This window comes from Copadichromis virginalis, linkage group LG14 (genome assembly GCF_057382275.1).
Source record: "Copadichromis virginalis isolate Kocher_CV1m ecotype Utaka linkage group LG14, C_Virginalis_male_GT1.1, whole genome shotgun sequence".
Lineage (NCBI taxonomy): Eukaryota > Metazoa > Chordata > Actinopteri > Cichliformes > Cichlidae > Copadichromis > Copadichromis virginalis.
In genome coordinates this window covers 1,328,318-1,347,716 of record NC_140631.1, presented here as the reverse complement: position 1 = coordinate 1,347,716, position 19,399 = coordinate 1,328,318, and the positions used below count along the sequence as shown (strand labels likewise).

At 43.5% G+C, this 19,399-nt stretch overlaps 1 long non-coding RNA gene and 1 pseudogene across 2 annotated transcripts in view; both read left to right on the top strand.

Moving 5' to 3' along the window:
* LOC146693179 (uncharacterized) overlaps window positions 1–19,399 on the top strand; it is a 39,591-nt gene that overhangs the window by 13,948 nt on the left and 6,244 nt on the right. For both annotated transcript variants that reach the window (XR_014923913.1, XR_014923912.1), the window contains 2 exons: window positions 15,475–15,592; window positions 15,826–15,976. This is a non-coding gene — a long non-coding RNA (uncharacterized LOC146693179). The remainder of the gene's footprint in view (window positions 1–15,474; window positions 15,593–15,825; window positions 15,977–19,399) is intronic.
* LOC146693180 (ras-related protein Rab-11B pseudogene) lies at window positions 11,520–12,449 on the top strand (annotated as a pseudogene).

The following is a 19,399-nucleotide window of genomic DNA, read 5'->3' as shown; positions in this document are numbered from 1 at the left end:
TACGTCAGTGGTGCTGCATCACGTCTTTGCTCTGCAGCTGCTGGGCACCTGAAGCTTCTCAAGTATCAGACGTCTTTGGAACATTGCAGTGATGTTCTTGCATCTTGGAGTCAGACATGCTTTATGAGGTTGTCTAATGGCATTCATACGTACTTACATAAGCTTAATTTATCAATGAGGTATTTGGCCTCGCACTCCGTTTGCCCATGTAGCAGTCTGCTGTCACGCTGTATGATTTGGTTAGCAGGAGTACGCTTGAAATCAAACCTCTTTTATCCGAGTAGTGCCAGCAGCGTTATCGGAAAAGTGTGTAAGTGTGAATCCTGGGGTAAGGCTTCCTGTCTGATTATTCACTTTGTGCTCAAAACCATCAGCATCACAGCAAAACTGGGAGCGACTGCATGCTGCAGCACTATCTATCAGTTATTTCCAGAAGTCTGCACACAGTCAGCTCGGAAACGCTGAACTGGAGACGACGCTCTGTTTTGATGACTCAGGCTGTTCATTTGCAAAAGTGTCACCAGGCATTTGTCAGAGCGTCTCCTCACGAGGATGTGCAACAATGATTCTGCGGGTATGAGTTAACCTGGGCAAACTTTACTAGTGTTCACATGTGCACCTGCTATAAAGGGTGTGAGCAAAAAGAGGGGCTGTGCCGAGGGTGAGTCTCTGAATAGCAGGTCGTGGTCAGTAACTTTGCTTGAAAGCTTTACCCTTCAAAGCCGCATCCTCACACCGTGACATACAGCGCTATAGAAAGCACACTGAACTTTTCACGTCACAGAATCTCCCACATCGACAAACGCGGCGACGATCCAGTCACTAACCTTTGTGCTGGTGCACGGCCCCTCTGGCCCCCGAGCCGAAGCCACCATAATAGGGCTCATATGATTGTTGGGTTTTTCTCTGTGTCATGAAGCGCCTTGAGGCGACTTTTGTTGTGATTTGGCGCTATATAAATAAAATTGAACTGAATAAAAACAAAGTGGACTCCTGTTCTGGATTTCAGATGACATGTTGGGGTTTGGGATAAGATGAAAGCAATGAAATACAGTTCTGTCTCTGTGCTGTGGTTCATTTCTATTTCAAACAGCAATCGATTGTCTGGCAACAATCTTTTCTAAAACCCTGGCGAGAAATGGAAGTCTGGAAAAGGTTCTAAAATTACCCAAGGACTTAATATCCAGAGAATATGTTTTCAGAAGAGAATCGTACACTTGTTTTTATTTGAAATAAACCGGGACAGTCAGGAGTGAGGAATTCATTACAGACAGAATGTGCAGCTTCTTTTAGGAATCTCACGGGGAGCTTATCCAGAGCACATCAGGGCCTCATTGTATTAATCATCTCAGCGAGAGCCTCCATAGAAACAGAGTGTTTGACTGAAGTTCAGATGACTAACGACAGGTCAAATTGTGTTAAAACCCTGCTAACACACACACATGCCAAATATCTCTTGGATGCATCAATCGCACTGTGACTGTGTGTGGATGTTATATAGAAAGCAGTTATGTCAAAAAGCATATAAAAAGGTGCTTCTGTGACTGAGGCAGGTTCTGTAAGGCAGCGGTCTCCAACCTTTTTTGTGCCACGGACCGGTTTATGCCCGACAATATTTTCACGGACCGGCCTTTAAGGTGTCGAGGATAAATACAACAAAATAAAACTAGTACCGGTACCGAAAAAAAGAAGATTTATTCATAACACACTGAAAAGACCCAGGAAAACCGAGTTAACGATAAAAACGATAACAAAGTAACGCTGAAAACCAATAAAACCCTGAAAACTACACATTTCACACCTGGGCCTCAACTCTCGCAGCCCGGTACCAAACGACTCACGGACCGGTACCGGTCCGAGGCCCGGGGGTTGGGGACCGCTGCTGTAAAGCACTCTAAATGCTCAGCTAGAGTAGAAAAACGCTGTATAAGAACCAGGCCATTTATCATATGGATAGAAAGGGTTCATGCATGTCGTCCTGTTAAATGAGACTCGTGGGCAGGTTGGGGCAGCGACTGCTGTGCCGATGGCTCGTTATAAAAGTACGGGCTCAGGTGTGGTAAAGGCAAGCTGACCTGTGGCTATAAGCTGTGGATACTGGCCAGTGGAACAAGATCACAGACATGACCTTTGTGTGAAGAGACTGGGTGAAGAGCTCAATCATGCAGAACGTCCTAGCATAGATACACTGGATCTTATGTAGCACTTCTCTGCTATAACATAGCACTCGAAGCACTTTGTATGTAGCTTAATCCCTTTGCATCAAAAGGAGACAGCTGAATGGGTTCAGGCATCAGACTGGGACCCCTGTTGGAAATTTTCTTTAGGCATGTCCAACTGAGACAAACATAGGACATTCTGGACAACTGTCTCTCAGTTTGCTTGGGAACCAGTTTGGTCTTCTCTGCTTGGACCAATTTATTTTGTGACCTGGACGAAGGTAAGTGTTGGATGATGGATTGTGGCCTGTGAACATGGTTGTTACTGTTTATTGTGCAATACAAACTGCACTTTTTTAACAATCATAATTGTGACGTGTAGGAGAAGATACATTTCTAATAAATGGTTTGGTTTTACAGGTGTGCTGTCATGTGTGCATACTCCCAGCATGGTGTTGATATCCACCATGTAAGAGGAGCCTTTCCCAGTAAATCTCCCCCAGGCTACTCTGCAGTATCACTTAGATTAAAGTGCAGAGTTTAGACATTTATGAAGAGTCATTTTATGACCTACTGCTCAGTATCACAGCAGTGAACTCCATTAGTGCTAAAACTCTTTATAAAAGAGGTGTCTGAAAGTAAGGCTGAAGGGAGCCAGTCTGTTCTGTGTGTACTTGGCCTATGTGCACCACCTGTGGAATTCCCATAGTCTTTACCAACACAGGTACAGACATTCATTCTTAGAGAATTCCTTCACAACATTCCTGTTTGTTTGGTTGTTGGGAAACATGAATGTGTTTCAGAGTACGCACGATCTGATATCCTCGTGTTGGTGTTGTTCCCAGATCAACATACTAAATGTTGTTCCAGGATCAACATTGCAAGTGACCAATCAGAATGTGGTGACGTCATACTTTTGCGACTTCGGGAAAAACCGCCGTAAAACAAAAAACTGTACTTAAGCTGCGAGAAACCGCCTCTGTCCGCCGATCAACGGACCCTGACCCTGACCGTTTAATAAACGCTAAGCAGAACTGATATTGTCCTTGCAACATTGGAATTTCATAAATGCACGAATGGCTTGGTGCGCAAAAGAATAACGTGACAACAATGTGATTGGTCACTTGCAATGTTGAACCTGGAACAACTTTTACTATGTTGTTCCAGGATCAACACGACGATATCAGATCATCCTTCAGGCTACAGCGCTCCCTCGCTATGACGCGGTTCACCTTTCGCGGCCTCGCTGTTTCGCAGATTGTTTTGTGTGCAGTTTTCCATGGCTTTTTTTGTTCGTTTGTTTTTACAGCGTATCGTGTTCTGACTGGCTGTAGACCATTGTCAACCAATCTCGTGCTGTGTCTCCTGTACAGTACAGAATGCGTTCAGCTTGTCAAATTTACATAAATCTTCGATCCCTATCAATCAATCAATCAATCTTTATTTATAAAGCACTTTTCATACAGAAAAAATGTAGCACAAAGTGCTTTACATAGTTAAAAGCAGCCCACCCCACCCTCCAACTCACTCCCCACACTCTCAATACACATATATCCCCCCACCCCCACACACACATACACACACGCGCACACTTAAAGAGTAAAAATTGGACTGGGCTCGCATGAGCCAAGTGAGGAAACATTATAACAGAGAGCCGTCTGCACCGGGAGCCGGTCACAGACCGCAGCCTCCGGGCTGGGCACACAGCAGGAGGGAGGCCAACCAGGCTGAGAGGACCCCAGAGACCCAGCAGCCACAGTCGATCACAGCCCCGGTGCAGAGAGCGCCCTCCAAGGAAACACTGGAGATATGACGCAATACGATATATATAGGGTAAAATGATAAAATAAATAAGAACAGGATACAATATAAATATAAATATAAATAGAGTAAGAAGATTAAAAAATGAATAAGAATAAAATCAATAACTATTAGGTAAAGTCTAAATTAATAATAGAATAACAGGATAGAATAAATAAGCATAAAATAAATAAACGCTAAGTAAAAGCTAAATTAAAAAGGTGGGTCTTGAGCCTGTTCTTAAAAACATGTACGTTCTCTGCGGCCCTGAGCTCCTCCGGCAGGCTGTTCCACAGACGAGGACCATACCACTGAAAAGCTGCCTCTCCGTGAGTATGTGTCCTGACTTTAGGGACAATCAAAAGGCCAGTACCAGAGGACCTCAGGGTCCGCGAGGGTTCGTATGGTAAAAGCAGATCTGAGAGATAAGAAGGCCCACGACCATTAAGACATTTAAAAACCAATAAAAGAACTTTAAAATCCTCCTTTGTTTACATATTTATGTAGAACTGCATCTACATGTATGTCAGACATAGATTTTGTATGGTTGGGTAGTCTAGGTATAATAATAATGGATTTAAAATCGATCCTGAAACACACGGGGAGCCAGTGCAGCGATTCTAAAACCGGTGTAATGTGGGCGTAATGTCAGCGTGACTCTGAAGTGCTGGACTGTATGTTTGTAAGTTTTCTCCCCAACAAACACGACAATGCCGATGAAACATTTTGCACTGTCAAAGGCTCCTGCAGTTGCCTTTGGTTTCATTCTATAATACTGGACTTATTTTTCTACGAAGGTTTGAACTTTAGAGTGTTTAAACAAGAGAAAAAAGTCTGAGAAAAGTGTATAAAGTGTGTGGTGAAGGGTTTACAGCCTTAAAACATCTAAAATAATTGTAAAAAATAAAGTTGGCGGATTTCACCTGTTGCGGGTCATTTTTAGAAAGTAACTCCTGCGATAAACAAGGGACCGCTGTACTTTAATTTTAATTCCATTAGTTTGTGTAATAAAGCTACTGATCAGAAAACTTTGTTTGTTTTTCATTCACTAAGTTGTGAATAGTGGTGGATCATGAGCCACATGAGTTCTTGTTAAATTTCTTTATGCATTTTGAGCTCTTTTCAAATTTGCAACTGCAGGCTAATAGCTAGCCAAACAGCTAGCTATTAGCCTGCAGTTCATGCATTCAGAAAACACCCGCAGTCAGCTTAGGTCATATGGTGGTGTCAGCCCTGGCGTGGACATATTTGTGTCTGACAAATGATGAATTAGTTTGTTTGTTACCCATTTAATCATCTGGTTACTCCACAGATTTGTCTCAAGTGGAAAAATGTGGAAAGATTGAGGTCACATTTTCAATCTAATTTGATCTCTCATTCTCGCTTACTGATGTTCCTGAATGCACCGAGGAGTCGAGTAAGTTTAAGCCATAGGAGAGATTAAAACTCTTTGTCATGGAAAAAATGCGTGAATGCAATAAACAGCAGTGCAGTTATCAAGGCTGAGCGTACATCAGATGTGTTTGATAAATAGATAGGCTGGATGAAGAAAACCCACGTGAAAGGAGACAGGCATACACATGTGCAACTTTTATTTGACTTTGGCTACTACAAACACTCAACCGTAACAGTGAATTTTGGAGAAAATGAATCAGATGTTTTCACTACGGGGGATAGCTGGCATGTGTCTCTCCTACAACACAATTGATTTGGAGATGCTCAGCATTTGAAGGGCTAATTCTGTAACTGGGAGAAAGCGCTGACCCTTTGTTTTTGTTGGTCTGTCATGAGTCGTGGCTCCAGATACAAAATTAAATTAAGGGCTTAAAATAAAAATCAAATCTTAAGGAAATGAAAGTGTTCATCCAGTTTTGGATCTTGTTAGACCCAGTGAGGGGAGACAATTTTCCAAAGGGAGTGAGTAGGTAGCAAATAACATAAAATTACATAAGCTGCAGAGGAAAGGCTGTAGGCAATGGAGGGGTATAAAAGTTTCAGTGTTCAGCTTGGTGCCCTTTCAAGCTGTCTGCTCATGTGGAAACATATGAACATGTCAAATTCCAGCCTCTTGTTGTGAACAGAGAGGCTGTTTTCAGCACAAACAGTGCAACAGTGCACCACTCAATTTGCATTGCCGTTTCACCAGCTGGGATGGTCTCTAAGTGGCAATAAGTCCTACATTCCTGCTGTGTAGCATTTCTGCTGAGGGTTTCTGATCTGGACACCAGGGACTCGGTGCTGGCTTGGCTAGGTGTTAAGATTTGCAGCTCTCAAAACTTTCTGTTTCAGGAGAAAATATCCCCATTACGCTGCACTGATAAATATAAAGTACAAATTTGCAGTCATTATAAGTAATGCTATTACCTCATCCTGAAGGTTTGCAGCCACTACAAGCTGTAAAGTTATTTTCTACTTTGCATCATTCTGCGGTAGGTCAGATGAGATGTGGCCGAGGGACAAGCTGTCTGTCACGGCTGTTATCTCAGATCCTTTAGTGGCTCAGTCGGTCACGAGAATACACCACGCAAGAGACGTAAAACCTTGTAGCAGGGACCGAAGGCTCGATGGACCAGCTGAGGCTTCGGTGAGCTTTCCCCGACATATATTGAATTGTTATGCTGAGAGCTGGCACGACAGAAAATGATCATTTTTTTCAATTCAGCATACCGAGCGCCTGGATGGCTACAGGGAGATTTTATATCTGACTTTATTGTATTGTGTTAATCGAGTTCTAACTAAGTGGCAACTCTGGCCACTTTAACAAAGCATTAACACGTTACTAGACCTGCAAATAGAAGCTGTGTCTGCCTCAGAGTTTGAGCTGCTGTGTTTGTAGTTTTGGTGGCTTTTGGAGGAATTTCATTGAACTATTGGACACATACCGTGCTTTGCTGTGAGGTAAAGAAAGTTTACCTCAAGAGACACATGACCAATTCAGTTCAGCGCAAAATCACAACAACAGTCACCTCAAGGCACTTTTCACTGTAAGTAGATCCTACAATAACACATACAGAGAAAAAGCCAACAATCATATGACCCCCTATGAGCAGCTCTTTGGTGACAGTGGGAAGGAAAAACTCCCTTTTAACAGGAAGAAACCTCCGGCAAAACCAGGCTGAGGGAGGGGCGGGGCCATCTGCTGTGATTGGTTGGGGATAGACAAATAGGATAGAAGTCCGTTCACACCCATTATCATAACTATTATAACCGTAAGCCCACAGAAGCCCCAGTGTCCAGAGAAACATGCAGACTCAGAGGGTGGATTTAAACCCAAGGCCTGCTTGCTGTACGGGAACAGCTACAATCAGCACACCGCTGTGCGGCTGATTTCGATAAGTGTGTATGACTGAGGCTGTTGTTATTTGTAACAGCATGTTTGCCTTTAACATTATAGGCACAGGGTGTCAGACTAAACCAGGAGCACAAACATATCGACCATGAATGTGTTCACATTTAAAACCTTTCACTCACACATCTGCTCATTTTGCATCATGTTGCCCTCTCGAGTTTCACACTCTCTGATAGTCTGAGCAACACTTATGATGCAGTTTAAGCTAGCTAGCAAACTAAAGTGGTAGGCACTTAAAAATGGACTCCGTTTACCTGCAGCTCAGTATTCACATAATGTGCCCAGATACAACTGACAGCTGGTAAACAGGGCGCTGTATGAGAAAATGCTGCCACGGTTGTTTCTGAAGAAAAATGTGTTCAAGTTTTGGGAAAAGGGTCAATGAGACAGATGTACTGCGTTTGGTATTTGTGACATTCTGTTGTTTTGTTGATCAAATGAGTTAATCATGAAATCAGACTTTTATTAAGTTGCATCACATGATTCTTCCACCAAATCCAGAGGAGATTATGTCAGTAGGCTGGAGTGTATTAGAAAGATCAGCAGCAGAGGTTACACTTGGTGTGTGTGTGTGTTGATGATTCACAGCCGAGCTATTCAAAGTCATTTCCAAGTATGTGTTATTCCTGTAACAATGCTGGGATGAGACTCCCGGCTGCTGTCAGAGTTACATTTGTGATGCATTGTTTTCAGGCGTTACTAAGGACACTATCTCTACTTCACAGGAAGCCTGACGTCAAACAGCGCTCTCATCTTCTTAAATAATCTTCCCAGAGATCTAGAAGGTGCTGCCTGGACAGTGTGTTCAGCGCGAGCTCGTATGAGAAAGCCAGGGCCTGGGATTTTTTTACACTCTCATCATTTCAGCCACGTTCTGCGACCCGAGCTGTGTTTCCACCTCCTCACGTACGTGTTGCAAAGAGGCTCTTAAGATGACAGATTTGCGACACGGGGCACATGCTGCAGGCTTTAAACGCACACTTTCACTTTTTCCTCATTAGCCATTGTCTGCGACAACTCTGTTTCATTTTGAGATGAAGGGTGAAATTTATATCAGACAATTAGGACCAGTTTTTGGAGCACATGAGGGATTTCTGAAGCGATGCAGCGATGTCCAACCCACCAACCAACCATCAGAAACGGGTCTCAGCACTTTTTTCCATTCGGTCATGACAGAGTCTTTCCATCGCATTTCAGGGAAATCGTGGAAAAGCCGACCTGACAGCGGTGACAGTAAAGCGCCTACGACACCTCTGACATTTTCCAGCAGTCCTGTTGTCAGCCAGCACATCTGGCCAAGTTTAGGATGGCAGAACCTGCATATGAACATGGAGGAAATTAGTTTTAATCATAATATGTTAGTAAGAATGTGCGACATGTGGCCACGCATACTGAAGGCATTTTTATTTTGTAGATTAGCATCATTCATCACTCTGATAAGTTTAAATAGAGTAACCTCAGAACAAGGAGTCACTCATATCGTTAGTTCAGACTCAAACACTCAAACCGTAACCCTGCTGCACGCTTGAGAGCGTAGGCTTCATGCATGGGTGATATGTGAGTCCTATGCTGGTGCTGCTGGGGCGGCAGCATCTCTGCTGGGGACAGGAAGAGACTGAACAGGCTGATCCGCAGGCCCAGCTCTGTTCTAGGATGCCCTCTGGACCCAGTGGAGGTGGTGAGTGACAGGAGAACGGTGGCTAAGCTGTCATCCCTGTTGGACAACATCTCCCACCCCATGCAGCAGACTGTGACAGCACTGAGCAGCTCCTCCAGTGGCTGCAGCACCCACGGTGTGGGACGGAGAGATTTCACAGGTCTTTCCTCCCCACTGCTGTCAGACTCCACAACAAAGCCTCCAACTGATCAAACACATCCACACATGTGCAATAAGACTAAGTGCAATACTCTTTCCTGGCACCATTGTATTATACTCATATTGTATATAGCATTTGTATTCCATTTTATTTGATTGTATACAGTATTTTATTTTATTCTATTGTGTACAGTATCTTATTGATATCTTATTCCAGTGTTTTTCTCTGCAACTTTGCACTCTCCACTGCTGTAACAAAACTAATTTCCCACGCGTGGGACTAACAAAGGTTATCTCATCTTATTCCAACCATAATAAACTAATTTATTAGCCAATGATTAGCCGCCCTAAATTAACAGTGTTGGTAATAACCACTGTCATGTCTTATATTCCTGTAATGGTTAATCTGCCAGCGTGGATCAAGATGGTCTTTGTGTTGCTTCAGTGCTAAAAAGCAATTATGGTAATTATACACTTTTACAAAAAAAAAAAGCTGACAAAATAATAAAGCTGTCATTAAGAAGTCAAATTACAGTTATTTACATGCTAAACTGCTTTCTTAAACAAGTCCAGTGTGCCGGCTCACATTTGGGTATAAAATGTCAATTCAGTTTATTTGGCTTGTTTAAAACAGGCAGTGGGAGAGTTTTAGAAATAGGTGGTTAAACATAATTCATTTTCATTATTTGTGTATCACAGTAAGGCACATATGTACACGCCGGAGCTGGGCTGTTCTTTCTGGGGTTATGAACTTGATTGCAGAAGTATAGAGCTTTTACAGCAGAGGTCCTCAACCTTTTTTGCACCACGGACCAGCTAACGTCTTACAATATTTTCACAGACCGGCCTTTAAGGTGTTAACGATTAAAAACCCTGAAAATCATCGGTTTCACACCCGAGCCTCGACTCTCGTGGCCTGGTACCAAACTACTCACGGACCGGTACCGGTCTGTGGCCCGGGGCTTGGGGACCGCTGGAGTACACAGCTTTTTTTCTACATTTTTAGGGCAGAATATAACACACATACGCTGGATGAGTAGCAGAGGACGGACACACACACACTTGTACTCACATCACAATATAATACCAATACCAATATAAGCTCAGTTAGCTGCAAACTGTTGCATGGTGTAACTTTATAGGATAAACTGTTATTCTTGCATAAGGTGAGATACACAACTGGTGAAAGGTGCACCTGAAGCAACATGCTCAGACTGAGTCACCATGTCTGTTTCTTACTAACAGCTCCAGGACTGAGTACAAACAGTGCACACTCTCAATGATGGCTGACGAGGTCAGAAGTCTTGCAAGAACACACTCTGGATACTGAAGCTCCTGTGAAAAATAGAGCCTCAAATCAGAAGTAAAGTCAAATTTCATTTGTATCTGCAGGGAGGCTGACACACCTGAGCCCCGCCTAAGTCCGGACTATGATGATGTTGTTGCTGTGTACTGGTGCAGCCATGACAGTGTGAACAGCAACCGTGAGGAAAGGACTTAATAAAGACGCTGAACAGTATAAACATGTAGTCGGGTCTGCCGCGTGATGTTTACAATGGACTTATGTAGCAAAGAAAAAAATGATAAATAACTCTAAATATGTTTTGTATTTTAGATTCCTCAAAGTATGGCACCTTTTCTTTGTTGACAGCGCTGCAAACCCTCGACTTTCTTTCAGTGATGTAGTCACCTGAGATGGTTTCACCTCACAGGTGTGCCTGCCAGGGTTCATTGGTGGAGTTTCTTGCCTTCTAAATGAGGTTGGGACCGTCAGTTGTGTTGTGTAGAAGTCAGGTTGGTTCACAGCTGACAGCCCTGTTTGACAACTGCTGGAATTATATCATTGGTTCATATTATGGCAGTCAGATAAACCATCAAGCCCTACGATGAAACTGGCTCACATGAGGACGCCCCAGGAAAGGAAGACCAAGAGTCCCTCTGCTGCTGAGGATACATTCATCCGAGTCACCAGCCTCAGAAATCGTTAACAGCAGCTCAGATCAGAGCCCAGATAGATGCCGCACAGAGCTCCAGTATCAGTCTGTGTGTCTGATACTTTATGGTCAAATAGCTGCTAAGAAACCACGACTGAGGAAAAGCAACGATCCTGATTATTCAGAGCTGCTTTCAGGAGTGTGGCCATACCAGATGTAGGAGTCTCGAAGATCTTGAGCTAGACTCTTCTGATTTTTAGATTCCAGCACAGTAAATAGAGTTTGCAATTCAGACCTACAAACCTGAATCAGGTTGCACACAACACAACCCAGCAGGTCAATGAGGAATCTTTCTTTTACTTATCAAGGAAAATGCTAAATATGCCTCAAATTAAAAGAACACCATTACAATGATCTATTCTGACAGCACACCTAATTAAATCAAAACTAAAGCATATCATCAAAAGGTAACTGCCACAGGAATCACAACTGTCAGTGAAAACACCCACGAACTATGTCTGCTGCTTCTCTCAGGGCATCATATTCATATTGATAAGAACAAAAATCCCACAAATAAAGATGCTCCATCTTCTGGTAATTCAGCACTTGGAAGGCGGTGCCTGCTGCTTGTTACTGCTGGTGGAGAAGCTTGTTGTTCTTATTGTTGTTGTTTGTGTTAAAGTTTTCTAAAATGGGAGCTCCAGATGATGAATACTACTACTTGTTCAAAGTTGTACTCATTGGAGACTCTGGAGTGGGGAAGAGTGATCTGCTGTCGCGTTTCACAAGAAATGAGTTCAACTCGGAGAGCAAGAGCACCATCGGGGTGGAGTTCGCAACCCACAGCATCCAGGTGGATGGCAAGACGATAAAAGTTCAAATCTGGGACACAGCTGGGCAGGAGTGCTGCAGAGCCATCACCTCAGCGTATTATCGGGGTGCAGTCGGGGCTCTCCTAGTTTACGATATTGCAAAGCACCTGACATACGAGGATGTGGACCGCTGGTTGAAGGACCTGAGGGACCACGCTGACAACAACATCGTCATCATGCTGGTTGGAAACAAGAGCGACCTTCGACATCTCAGGGCCGTGCCCACTGACGAGGCCCGAGCATCTGCAGAAAAGAACAGTCTTTCATTCATTGAAACTTCAGCCTCGGACTCCACTAACGAAGAAGAAGCATTCAAGAGCATTCTCACAGAAACCTACCGTATCATATCTCAGAAGCAAATATCAGACAGATCTGCACACAAAGATTCCCCAGGCAACAATGTAGTGGACATAAGTGTCCCCAACACTGGATGGGCAGAGGGGCAACAAACTCCTCTACTGCCAAAGCCTGTGACCCCGACCTCCTTTCCCAGAGTCACGTGAGTCTGAATACATAGAATCATGTTTCAGTAATCAAAATGTGAAACCTGTAACAATAGACCCAACGATGTTTGCATGTTTTTCAGCATAGTCATTATTTTGCACTGAACACACACCTCACGGCTGCAGCTTTCCAGCTCAGCCACACACACTACCAACAACACACACACACAGACAGCCTGGTATGGTGGCGAGGCGTGATTGCAGATACCGTGCAGGTGCATCCATCTCCCCTGCAGCGGCACCACACCCACGCCAGACCACGCCCCGCCACACTACCCTTACCTTGTGGAATATTTTGCAAAGCACACTGTGCATGTTGTGCTCTTTCATTTTATCCCATGGCACACACTGCAGTGTAAGCATATCTATGTTCCATCCCTTCTTTGCTGATCCACAAGCATAAAGCTTTGCTGGGATCAAACTTCGTCATGGAAACTTGTAAATGGAATTATAGAGAGTGCTGAAATTTGGAGTAACAGGGGAAGACTATCACATGTACAGATAGTGTATCAGTGTCACAGCAAACAGCCCACTAGCCTGGTTAACCAGGTTGGCACAACATGCTGTTCATGAAGACGCTTATTGTTCACCAAAGCAGAAAGCTGCCCTAATCTAGTTCCCAGCTCCTCACTTGATCTACACCTGAATCAGCACATGGATGCAACTTTTACATGCACCTTGGTGATGGTGGAATTAACACCCACACAAAATCAAATCTGACATGAGACACATTATTCTTGGCGCTATACCTGTAAAGGACGCATTCACTGATAATATATGCATGAATCAATAAAAAGAAAAAGCTGGAAATGGAAAACAAAAGAAAACAGAAAAGAAAACGCTTCATTAGTCGTCATATTTCTTGGCAGCTGAGCAAATGCTCCCAAAAATGTGGTTATTTGACCATCTGTCAGAGTCATTGTTTTTAATGGCCAATGAATACAAATAAAGTTTTTTAAAAAGACGAGAGACCCACGCTCAGCCATGTTATCAGTGTTGATGTTATGTAGTTTTACCACCAGAGGGCACTGTTGGCAACGTGTTTGAGCTACAAATGCGACAGCTAGCTGTTGGGATGTTTTTGTCTGTTTGTTTAGTGCATGTTTATGTCCTTTATGGGTAAGGCCTCGGCTCAGGTTGGAGTGCAGTAGCCTGGGGCTGAGTCTGACCTGGGTCCCTGCTGTGCGTCCTTTGGTGTCAGTGTTCACTGTCAAAAGAAAATGTTTATGTCCTTCATAAAGGACAGGACATGTTCTGTGCACCTAGCATTGCGAGCATTGGTGTTTTTAAGCGAACAACACAGTGACTTTTTTCCCTTTGTGTCAATGCAGAAGCCTTCCAGTGATTTGTGGAGGAAAGGTGGAAGAAAAGCGCTCCACAAATACATCAAGGCTAAAAACAGCAAGTAAAGATGGATGATACATGAAAAAAAGGACTTTTCTTGCCAGGACAGCTGTCTTACAGGCATACTCAGCGCAAAGGTTTTACATAATTTTCACATATAAGTTTGGTTAAACTGATCGATCAATCAGCCTGCCTGCAGAGGACTCAGCTCGCTGTCACAGCTGATTACAGAGGAGGGGCGTGGGTGGATGGGGGGTGAGGGCCGAGGTGTGGATCTCCACTCATCTCAGGAATGTGTGCAGGTTCCTCTCCAAAAGCGCTGACGTCAGGAGTAGCCTTGGATTAGAAACAGGCAGGTTATAATAAAATGGTTGTGCTGTACAGCTGAACGGTTCCTTATAAGAAGACTCCCAGTGCCAGTGAACTGTACACCAATGAGACACTGAATGACAAGAAGATTCATCTATACACCCCTAATGTTTATGTGTGTTTGTGGATAATGTGGTTTATTGTAAACGTGGTGTTTTACTGTCCACACTTTCTTTTCCATCCAAAGAAAATGATTTTCAGCTGTTTCTGGTCTAGTTCCCTTTTCCATGGTTCTTTAGGACCCTGGAGGCCGCCATGGGCTGTGCTAACACTAACAATGATGATCTTTCTGTTCTCCAACAATTAGCCTAATATATTGATAATTAATCAACATTTACAAGTCAAAGGCCTTAAAACTTCTGAAATGGTCTTAAATTTGGTTTGAATGTGTGACCTTATACATGGTGATGTGTTGCATTTAAAACTGTTGTCCTTGAAACTGAAGGAAAGTCAGTAAAGTTTATTTAATAGGAGTTTTTCATAGACAAACAAGTGGTGTACACAAAAAAATAATAGGCAATATAAATAAATAAAAACAATAATAATAATTCAATAAAACTCTCAACAGAAGCCTTTTTAAATGAAATGTTCTTAAAAGAGTTCAGCATTAAAAGAGGCCTTCTGTAACACCAGGACATGTCCTTCAACGCACATATTAAACAAATATGTAAGACTGCGTTCTTCCATTTGTGCAACATCTCTAAAAGAAATATCCTGTCTCAGAGTGACGCTGAAAAACTAGTTCATGCATTTATTACTTCCAGGCTGGACGACTGTAATTCATTATTATCAGGATGTCCAAAAAACTCACTGAAAAGCCTTCAGCTGATCCAAAATGCTGCAGCAAGAGTCCTGACAGGGACTAGAAAGAGAGAGCAGATTTCTCCTGTTTTGGCTTCCCTTCATTGGTCTTAAATAATCAGGCCCCATCTTATCTTAATGACCTTGTAGTACCATATCACCCTATTAGAGCGCTTCGCTCTCGCTCTGCAGGCCTACTTGTTGTTCCTAGAGTATTTAAAAGTAGAATGGGAGGCAGAGCCTTCAGTTTTCAGGCCCCTCTTCTGTGGAACCAGCTTCCAGTTTGGATTCAGGAGACAGACACTATCTCTACTTTCAAGATCAGGCTTCAAACTTTCCTTTTTGCTAAAGCATATAGTTAGGGCTGGACCAGGTGACCCTGAATCCTCCCTTAGTTATGCTGCACACGGTGTAGCTGCCGGGGGATTCCCATGATGCACTGGGTGTTTCTTCTTCACTCACTATGTGTTAACAGACCTCTCTGCACTCAATCGTATTTGTTAATAATCTCTGGCTCTCTTCCACAGCATGTCTCTATCCTGTCTTCCTCCAATCACCTCCTTAGCAGATGTGAGCCTGGTTCTGCTGGAGGTTTCTTCCTGTTAAGAGGAGTTTTTCCTTCCCACTGTCACCAAGCGATTGCGTGTAGGTGCCTGTTTGATTGTTGGTGTTTTTGCTGTTTTACTGTAGGGTCTACCTTACAATATAAAGCTTCTTGAGGCAGCTGTGATTGGACATTGTGTCAATAAAACTGTCAGTAATTTTCATTCAGTGAGTTTTTCCACTCACAAAGTCAACAACATGTAATTTTTAATGCACAGTTAATTCCCATTTGCTCAGTCAGAATTTGAAGAAGGTATCGTCTCTTCTAATCTCAGCTACGCACCAGTGATGTCATCTCTGAGAGCTGAGGTGCCAAGGAGCTACACCCGATTAACACACACTGTTATTAAAGTAAACAGCTGTATACACAACCACAACCCTGGACCAGAGAAGCACCTGTTGAGGCGCACTTGAAGGTCCACACAGGTGAGTAAACCAAGCACACATTTCTGGGCTCTGAGGGAAGACATTGTACATAAAGGAGTGATTTAGGCAAACTCTGGCTTCTGTTTTGTCTTAATCCTTCGTGTCAGCTCTTGCAGAGAGGAAAGCCGATTGACGGGCCCACCTTTCTGTGCCTTTGCACGACAAATGAATTGAAGTTGTCAGACCTGCTTCTGTCAGCCAAAACGTTAAGAAATACAGTCATTATGGAGATATATGTTCTCATTCATGAGGTCAGCTGGGAAAGCAAACAGACGATGTGCAGCACATTGAGTGTTTGTGGTTTTTCATACTCGCACACACCACCAGTGAATAAAGACAGGGTTAATGTCTGTACTGGGACTGAACCAACATTTGAACTTCATTGGAGGAAGTTGGAAGCCAGTGGCTGTCCCCACTGTGCAGACTCCTAACCTTACATAAGTCAGGACACATCTGCAAATCAACTTGGCCAACATCAGGAAGGTGCCCATAGCAAAAAGATTCACAAATGGGCTACACGTTGTACATCAATTTGGTCAGGACGTATTTTTTTCAGTCTTGCAGGCCTCACTTCATAAATCATTGCTCTCCGCATTAGATTTCTGTGCTGCATAAAAAAGGAAAGAAAAACATTCACAGAGCTGCTGACGACTTACTGTTGAGCTGTAACACTGCTTCTGCCTCCATCATTACAGCTAATGATTAACTGCTTAGGCAGCTTCCCCTATTTCAGTTTACTATTACCAGTGTTGGGTAAGTTACTTTAAATTAGTAACTTAGTTACATTACTAGTTACTTCTATCAAAAGTAACTCACTTCAAGTTACTTGTTACTTTCAAAGTAACTAGTTTCCGGGTGTGGGAAGACAGATGTACTTATGTATGTCAGCATAAGACGGGGAAAGTAACTTTGGTTTAACTCAGAATTCTCTTGTTAATGTGTTGCTTCCAGTCTTCTAGCTTGCCTACATGTTAACACTATCCTGCCACAGTGCACTGTGCCACCTACCAATAGAAAGGAAAAAATAATGTGCACATTTCCACGAGAGAAATCCCACGCCTGGTTCTATCCTAGCTTTTTACATCCAACACAAAAACTGCAGTCGTGGTGCTTTGATGGTACTCAGAACTCAGAAATTCTGCCTTCTGAATAGGAAGATGTAGGTAACACCAGACTGCAGATGAGCTGCATACAGGGCTGGACTGGGACAGAAAATCGTCCCAGGCATTTTGACTAGAGACCGGCCGCCATTATAGGAAAAATCATAAAGCCTTTGAATGAAAACAAACGCTGTTGTGACAATGATGTTCACTGTTCTGATGGTATATATGCATCAATCTATCAATCGTTTGTTGTAAGACTCAATTCAATTCAATTTTATTTATATAGCGCCAAATCACAACAAAAGCCGCCTCAAGGCGCTTCATAGATACAGAGAAAAACCCAACAATCATATGACCCCCTATGAGCAGCACTTTGGCGACAGTGGGAAGGAAAAACTCCCTTTTAACAGGAAGAAACCTCCGGCAGAAACAGGCTCAGGGAGGGGCGGGGCCATCTGCTGCGACCGGTTGGGGTGAGAGAAGGAAGACAGGATAAAGACATGCTGTGGAAGAGAGACAGAGGTTAATAACAGATATGATTCAATGCAGAGAGGTCTGTTAATACATAGTGAGTGAGAAAGGTGACTGGAAAGGAAAAACTCAATGCATCATGGGAATCCCCCGGCAGCCTACGTCTATTGCAGCATAACTAAGGGAGGATTCAGGGTCACCTAGATTCAGATAATTATTTTTTAAAAGCTAGACATTTTAAATGAGAATAAGAAAGAAAAGTATGTCTTTGTGCCCCCCTCTCCCTGTTAATGCCCTACCTGCCCCCTGGCAACACTTTGCTAGACCCGCCCCTGCACAGTTACCAGCTGCTAGCTACTTAGAAAAGGATGCTGGTGTTATTTGTCTCTCAGAAACAGTTCATAACTTCCCTTCAACTCATTCATGTCACCTAAAAGGTAAACCTGTTTCTCCATCACAGCTCTGATGATTCAGTAAGGACATCTCCTGGTTTCATCTTCATGTTTCCCTCTCACCAGATAACCAAACCGACATCATGACCAGCAGCTTTACAGCTGTGGCTCCAGCAAACATCAGCTGATACTAGAAATTAATATTAAATAAATTCTAACAACAGCTGATCAAGCTTAAACGTGCTGCTGTTGTTTAGCGCGACATCCGCTGGTTTCCTCTTTCTGGCGCAAAGTGGGCGATAAACAAACAAGAGAGACGATCAGCTGATCATTGATCAGTTTCATGATTGAAGTAGAAACAGGAGAGAATGAGAGAAGAAGAGGCAGCTGTGCAGCAAAGACAGAATAACTCCAGCTTTGTGTCTTTTTCATTGTAGCTGAAGTCCGGGACAAACTGTTCCTTTTCACCTCAATAAGAAACCCGTAATATTTTCTCTGAATACCAGACGATTCTGTTTTTTACGGGACGGTTGGCAACTCTAATAATTAACCTACGAACAAAATAAAGTTCAACATCATTAACATCATAGCACCACCCAGCTGTATAGAAACTCCGTCAAGCTAGCTAGCACTGTCACGGCTGCCGAGGCGAGCCGTGTGGAGTTAGAAGAAGGACCCAAGATGCAGGCAGTGGATGAGATGCCGGTGAGTTTATTTACACAGTGGTGAGAAGGCAAAACGGGCAAGAGGGAAGACAAAACTAAAGACCTGAACTGGGAAAGCTAAATGACAAACCTGAGATGAAACAAAAAAGGGAAGAGAGGCAGAGAGACGAGCAGGACACCGAGGAACACAGACTGACGCGGAGTTACACAGACGAACCGGCAACAGGCAGGAGAACACACAGGGCTTAAATACACACACCAGTAATCAGGGGATGAGAGACAGGAGGGCAACACAGCTGGGAGGAATCGGAGCTGACGGGACAGGGGAAATGTAAACTGAACACACTCACATACGACACGGACCTTCACAATAAAACAGGAAACTCAGATACATGCAACCAGACAAGACATTGAACTAAACAGACAGATTCACAAACAGATGGGGAGACACCATAGACAGACAGGTACAGACGCAGACTTAGAGGCAGATTGAAAATAACACAGAACTTAAACAATCATCATCTAGAAAATGATAACAAACTAAAAGCGCTGGGTCACCGACCCAGGACCATGACAGTACCCCCCCCTCAAGGGCTGGCACCAGACAGCCCAGCAGAAACGAAAAAAAAAACGGACCAAAACAAAACAGAAAACAACCCGACCAGGGCGGGCGGAGGGGGCCCAGGACGGAGGGACAGAGTCCAAAAAAGCCCAGATGGTCAAGTTCAGGAGGCCGACCATGCGAATGGCAACGGGGCAGGTCCGGATGCCGGCCGCGCAGTAGGCAGTGGC